This window comes from Saccopteryx bilineata, chromosome 4 (genome assembly GCF_036850765.1).
Source record: "Saccopteryx bilineata isolate mSacBil1 chromosome 4, mSacBil1_pri_phased_curated, whole genome shotgun sequence".
NCBI lineage: Eukaryota > Metazoa > Chordata > Mammalia > Chiroptera > Emballonuridae > Saccopteryx > Saccopteryx bilineata.
Genome location: NC_089493.1, coordinates 79803935 through 79810614, shown reverse-complemented (window position 1 = coordinate 79810614; position 6680 = coordinate 79803935). Strand labels below are relative to the sequence as shown.

Sequence of the window (6680 nt, the reverse complement as noted above, 5' to 3'; positions counted from 1 at the left end):
GTAACCGTGTCATAAATTAATTCATTTAATTTCTTGTTTATAAATTATTGCTCTTGTGAGCCTGACTACTAGCAGTCAGATTTCCCAAACTTGATCAGCCCTTTACAAACTGAAAAAACAAAGTTTGAAATCAGCAAACTTGAGGAATGATGTGCAAAGCAGAAGAGGTATAAATTGTTTTAATTGGGAGCTTTGTGGGGGTAGAACATTAAGTTTTGACCTGGAGGTCGATTTGTGAAGAGGTTGCAAAATTAACTCTGATGTAAGACCACCTTTTCTCAGGCTTAGAAGATGGTGTTTTTCTCGGTTCCAATATACCATAGCTAGTATTAGTTTGAAACAGAAAAGGTAATAGGGACACATTTGTGGTCCCTTTAAAATGCTTCCTGCTTCTCTCCCCAACCCACCCGCTCCTTCCTCAACAGGAGTAGTAAGTTTTTTGTTTTTTGTTTTTCTTAAGAGAATGAGAAGCTCATTTAATCCAAACTGACTACAAGCGCCCAGGAACAACCTCTCAAATGCTTTTTCGAGTAGTAAGTTTACCAAGAAAGGTACGTTCTTCTGACCCAAGAAATTTTAGGTATTATTTCCTCTCCCAAGTGGGGTTTGAAGTTGTATGTAAACTAAAACAGTTTTTTACTGACCATGAAAGTTTGGCGGTTTACGTGTAGGCAAATACCCTTGCTGTTTTTTTTGCAATTCAGAAAGGCACTCAGCAGGCACTTACTACATGCATGCTTCTTGAAGAAAGGTTAAACAGTTTCTTCAAGACCACACAGATAGAAGAAGGAGGGGCGGAGGGGGACTCAAAGTGCCTGTTATATCCAGTTACACTTCCACGATTACTCAAACCGCCTTATGCCAAACCCAAGGACAGGCTTTCAGTAGCGCATTAAAGGAATGCCCGAGAGGTGAGAGCCTGGAAATCGGGAGAGGTGCCTTTCCCGGCATGCTCTGCAGCACTCCGAGGGGCGCCAGACGTATCCCGGCGTGCATCGGGGAGCGCCCAAGGGCGATGGTTCCCGGCTCCTGGAGGGGCACGCGAGGTTAAACCGGTAGGTGTGAGCTTCCTTAGTTTTGGGACCCTGCTTTCTCCTTTTACCTATGTAAATACAACCCCCTCACGGTAGAAAAGGAGGTCCTCTAACTGGCCTCCCTTTCCGCGTGCGAACGACTTTAGGTGCCGCTTCGAGCACTGTGCCAGGTGATTAGCGGTTAGGGGCAGGCCTGAGCTGAGCACGTGACCAGAGCTGGCAGCCAATGACTAGCCGGGTGGTCCAGCAGCGCGAGGATTCCCGGACCCGTGAGCGGAGTGGCGCTTGGGCCCGCTCCGGTCGGCCCGGCAGGTACGCGCAGGCGCCTTGGTTGCCACGCGCTTCGTCTGTCCCCACGCGCCCAGTGGCGTGTACTTGGCGCGAGGTGTTAAGAGTCAGTCTGGGTGTTATTGTGGGTAGGGGGAAGTCAACGGCTGGGTGGGGGGAGGATGGCGTCATGTGGACGCCACAGCCAATCGCAGGCCGAGGCGCACCCACAGCTTTCCTTGGCGCCCCAGGGGTGCGATGTGTTCGGTGAGGTTCGGCACAGCCCTGACGGCCGGGGCTCTCTTTCGAAGCGCATGTGCGGCTTGTAAAATATGGCCACGGGTTTTCGCGGTGTCCAGCACCGCTGTGAGCACGGACGACAAGTTCTCAGCAAAATGGCTGCTGGAAAGAGTCCCAGGCAGGGGGAGCGTTGGGGCCGCGTGGAGGTCACATGATGAGGTTGGCAGCGCGTGCTGCTGGCGCGGGGAAGGGGGAGGTTGGGAGAGGGGAGAGGCGTAGCCAGTCACGTGCCGTCGACTGCGCGGTGCTGTGGTTTTTCATTGCCTTTGCTGCGGACAGATTGTCTGATTTACTCCTCCCTTCTCGAAACGTGGCAAGCCTCGCCGAGAACTTGTGGTGTGGAAGAATGAGCCGAGGTCTGGGAATTAGAGACCTGGGGTCTAAGCCTTGTGTACTTTTGTAATTAGCAAGTCATGTTGCCACTCTTGACCTCTATTCTCATATTTTAGCTCTGTGTAGACTTTTTTTTAAAGGTACTTCTTTTAGTATGTGACCTCTGCTGAATCCCAATGTCACGCAGATAACGAAGGAATTAACAGCAAATTATTAACAGTTATGAGACAATATCTCCCCACAAGAAAAAAACCATAAACTGCCCCCCCCCAACATTACACTGATGTGGGAAAACTGGTGGAGGTGATTTGTTATAATATTCTAGCATGTCTGTGCATATTTATCAATGGCATTTATACTCTGTATCTGCCTGCTTTCTTGTTTGAAAACTATTCTTTTAGACATCTAGTTCTTCTTGTGTGTTTCCTGAAAAGAAATAGAAATTAGTGTTACATAACTGTGGAGATAGGAAACATAAGTAGTTAGGGACTTGCTAATGCCCTGCAAGGCTTTTCCACTTAGTGAGCCACTCTGTAAAAAAATTGAGGCTTCTGGCCAATAGCTTTGGGTTCTCTGCTCCCAGTTCCCGCTCTTCATTTTATTTAACAGTCAAGGCCTTTAGTGAAATTAAGCAGGCATACATTAAGTATTTTTCGTATCAGTCTTTAGGCTTTATGCTACCCTTTAAAAAAAAATTATTTATGCATTTTAGAGAGGAGAGTGAGAGACAGAGAGAGAGAGAGAGAAACGGGGGAGGAGCAGGAAGATTCAACTCCCATATGTGCCTTGACCAGACAAGTGCAGGGTTTTGAACCAGCGACCTCAGTGTTCCAGGTCGATGCCTTTATCCACTGCGCCACCACAGGTCAGACTATGCTACCCTTTGATGGTATCTTAAAGAGCCTTTGAACTTTGTGAGAACACAATCTGGGTAGCATTTATCGAACAATTATTTTAATAATTGTTTTCATTTTTGAGCAATTATAATAATAGTTAACATCTTATTAGCATAGTACTTTATATGTCTTAATTCATTTAGTTCTTATAACATATCTATGAGGTAAGTACTATTATCTCCATTTACCAATGAAGGAAATATTAACAGAGAGATTAAGTAATTTACATAAGGTCATACAGAATTCCAACCAGAATTCCTTTTGAAAACTTGACAGAATGATTGTAAAATTCATTTGGAGGAATGAACCTGTAAAGTAGGAAATTTTTTGAAAGAGAAAAGTGAGGGGGGAAATTACACTAGTGAATATACAAATAAATCTGTGATATTAAGTAGTAACTCTGGAATAGAGCAGTGGAACAGAATAATAAATTTAGAAATATGTGAGGCTACTTAGTACTATAAAGGTGGCATTTCTTAGTAGTTGAGAAAGAATTTCAAAATTATACTGGAACCTTTTTTTTTAATGTAAAAATCTTCATTTCTACTGGCTTGTGAGGGAAATTTGACAGTTTTTTTCTTCAATTTATTTTGAATTTTTATGGAACAATTGGCTAATCATGTGAAAAAAGGAATCATACCTTAAAATGTAAATAAAATAAAATCCAGGTGAATTAAATATTTTTTTTTTAGAGGGACAGAGAGAATCAGAGAGAGGGATAGATAGGGACAGGACAGGAACGGAAAGAGATGAGAAGCATCAATCATAAGTTTTTTGTTGCGACACCTTAGTTGTTCATTGATTGCTTTCTCATGTGCCTTGACCGTGGGCCTTCAGCAGACCGAGTAACCCCTTGCTCAAGCCAGCGACCTTGGGTCCAAGCTGGTGAGCTTTTTGCTCAAGCCAGATGAGTCTGCGCTCAAGCTGGCAACTTCGGGGTCTCGAACCTGGGTCCTTCTGCATCCTGGTCCGATGCTCTACTCACTGTGCCACCACCTGGTCAGGCCAGGTGAATTAAGTATTTAGATATAAAATGTGAAATCAGAAAAACCATAAACAGTTTTCCAGTCTTAGATGAGGATGAGTGTTCTAAGCATGGCTGCAAAGGCAGAATCCATAAAGGCAAAGATTGACAGAATTATTGCATAAAACAATCTCTATTTGGCAAAAACACCATTAAGTAAAAAGACATGTATTCATTTAATGTTCATTTAACATAATTACTGAGTGCTTACTATGAGCCAGAAAGTTTTTCAGGTATAAGGGACCCAGTGATGAGCAAAGCTAGGCAAAGTGTGGGAAAAATATCTTGCTTCATGTGTTGGATCTAGTTTAATGACCTTAATAGCTAATGGTTTGGCAAAAAGTATGGATAGGTCGCACACAGAGACATAAAAATAACCAATAAAGATAAAAATACATTATTTTTCAACTATAAACAATGCAAAATAACCCCTCATCACAGTCTAGCAAATTGGCATTTATATAATAATATGTTAATATCTGGTATTGACATAGAAGTGGGAACATTGGTACATTCATACACTGCTGTTGGGTATTTACATATTGAACATCCTTATCGGAGGGCATTTTGACTATACTGATTGAAAGAATTAAGAACCTGTATGTCCTGTTACTCAGCAGCTTCTTGCTTGTGTTAAGGCACTAATTGGTAGACTTGCAAAGATTTTCATTTGAGTTATCTTTGTAGTATTTTTTATAATAGCAAAAACTGGAAAAACATGTGTTATATAGTAGGGGATTGGTTTAAATAACTGTAGTGCCTTTATAGAGGGTAATACTTTGTAGCTGATAGACTACACAACTAAAATATGGAACAGCTAAATGGAACAATGAGTTGATGCTTATATCTGCCCCACCCATCAATGGGAAAAAAGGAACAACAAAAAACATTTTGAAATGTATATATCAAAAGTAAATTAACAGTGAAGTCAAGAATGGTATACATCAAATGTGAACTACCAGTGATTTTATTTGAGTGGTAGAATTTTTGGATGAAAAAAACTAAAAAATTTTGAATGACTTTAATTAAAGAAAATAAACTTTATTTTTTAGGACCGTTTTAGAGTTATAGAAAAATTATAAAAATGTTATAGTTTCCGCCTGACCAGGTGGTGGCGCAGTGGATAGAGCGTCGGACTGGGATGCAGAGGACCCAGGTTCGAGACCCCGAGGTCACCAGCTTGAGCGCAGGCTCATCTGGTTTGAGCAAAAGCCCATCAACTTGAACCCAAGGTCGCTGGCTCCAGAAAGGGGTTACTCGGTCTGCTGAAGGCCCACGGTCAAGGCACATATGAGAAAGCAATCAATGAACAACTAAGGTGTTGCAATGCGCAATGAAAAACTAATGATTGATGCTTCTCATCTCTCTCTGTTCCTGTCTGTCTGTCCCTGTCTATCCCTCTCTCTGACTCACTCTCTGTCTCTGTAAAAAATAAATAAATAAATAATAATAATAAAAAAAATAAAAATGTTATAGTTTCCATATACCCAACACCCAAGTGTTCCTATTAATAACATGTTATATTAGCATGGTATATATGTTATAATTATTGAACCAATAAGTACTGATACATTATTATTAACTAAAGTTTGCAGTATAATCAGATTTTTTTTAGTTTTTATCTAATGTCTTTTTTCTATTCCAGGATCCCATCTAGGATACCACAATATTTTTTTTTGTTTTTTTTGTGTTTTTCTGAAATTGGAAATGGGGAGGCAGTCAGACAGACTCCCGCATGTGCCTTACCAGGATCCACCTGGCACACCCACCAGGGGGCGATGCTCTGCCCATCTGGGGCGTTGCTCTGTTGCAACCAGAGCCATTCTAGCACCTGAGGCAGAGGCCACAGTGCCATCCTCAGCACCCGGGCCAACTTTGCTCCAATGGAGCCTTGGCTGCGGGAGGGAAAGAGAGAGACAGAGAGGAAGGAGAAGGGGAGGGGTGGAGAAGCAGATGGGTGCTTCTCCTGTGTGCCCTGGCCGGGAATCGAACCGGGGACTCCTGCACGCCAGGCCGATGCTCTACCACTGAGCCAACTGGCCAGGGCTGCTTTTTTTTTTTTTTTTTTTTTAAGTATACTAATACTTTATTGATGGGTGGAATTCAGGGAGGAAGTTAGTGGTGGTGGGTGGGAGAAAGTGAAAACAAATAAGAGATGTGGTACCAAGATAGCTGTAGCTTTGCTACATTAAAATTTGTTGCTTATCTTCCAAGGTGTCTCCAGAGAGTGCATATGAAGCTACTGTCTCTCATCATTACACAGCCTTAGTAACTTTTAGTTAATCATGTCTCGTTGGGATCCTCTTGGCTAAGATAGTTTCTTAGACTTTCCTTGTTTTTGATGACTTTGATAGTTTTGAGGAATATTGATCAGTTATTTTGTAAACTGTTCCTCAGTTAGGATTGTTTTTTTCTTTCAGTTAGGATTTGATGTTTTTCTTGTGATTAGATTGGGGCTAGAGTACATACTATCAACATGACTTGTGACACTTGATGTTGACCTTGATCACCTGCCTGTGAATTTGATTTTTAAATATTTGCTTTTCTAAAGTTTTTACTTTTTAAAATAATTGGTGTTACTTACAGTATCAGAAGTATTATAATATTCTGGGCATGTCTGTTCATCTTTATCAGTAGCATTTATAATAAGCAGTACATTGACAAGCCTGATAATATAGAAAGAGGATGTGGGAGTTATAGTCACAGAAAAATAACTGGCCAAGTTGCTGGGAGGGCTAATCTTAGAAAGGAATTAAAGGCATTAGTACAGTATAGCTTGTTTTTAACTGTCTTTAAAGTGTTTTAGAACTCTGTTCTAGCAAAATC

At 41.5% G+C, this 6680-nt stretch overlaps 1 protein-coding gene across 16 annotated transcripts in view; it reads left to right on the top strand.

Annotated features, from left to right (window-relative positions):
- Positions 1-982: 982 nt before the first annotated feature.
- MGA (MAX dimerization protein MGA) overlaps positions 983-6680 on the top strand; it is a 196763-nt gene continuing 191065 nt past the window's right edge. For all 16 annotated transcript variants that reach the window (XM_066276990.1, XM_066276986.1, XM_066276985.1 and 13 more), the window contains exon 1: positions 983-1055. The gene's annotated coding sequence lies outside the window, so the exon portion shown is untranslated. The remainder of the gene's footprint in view (positions 1056-6680) is intronic.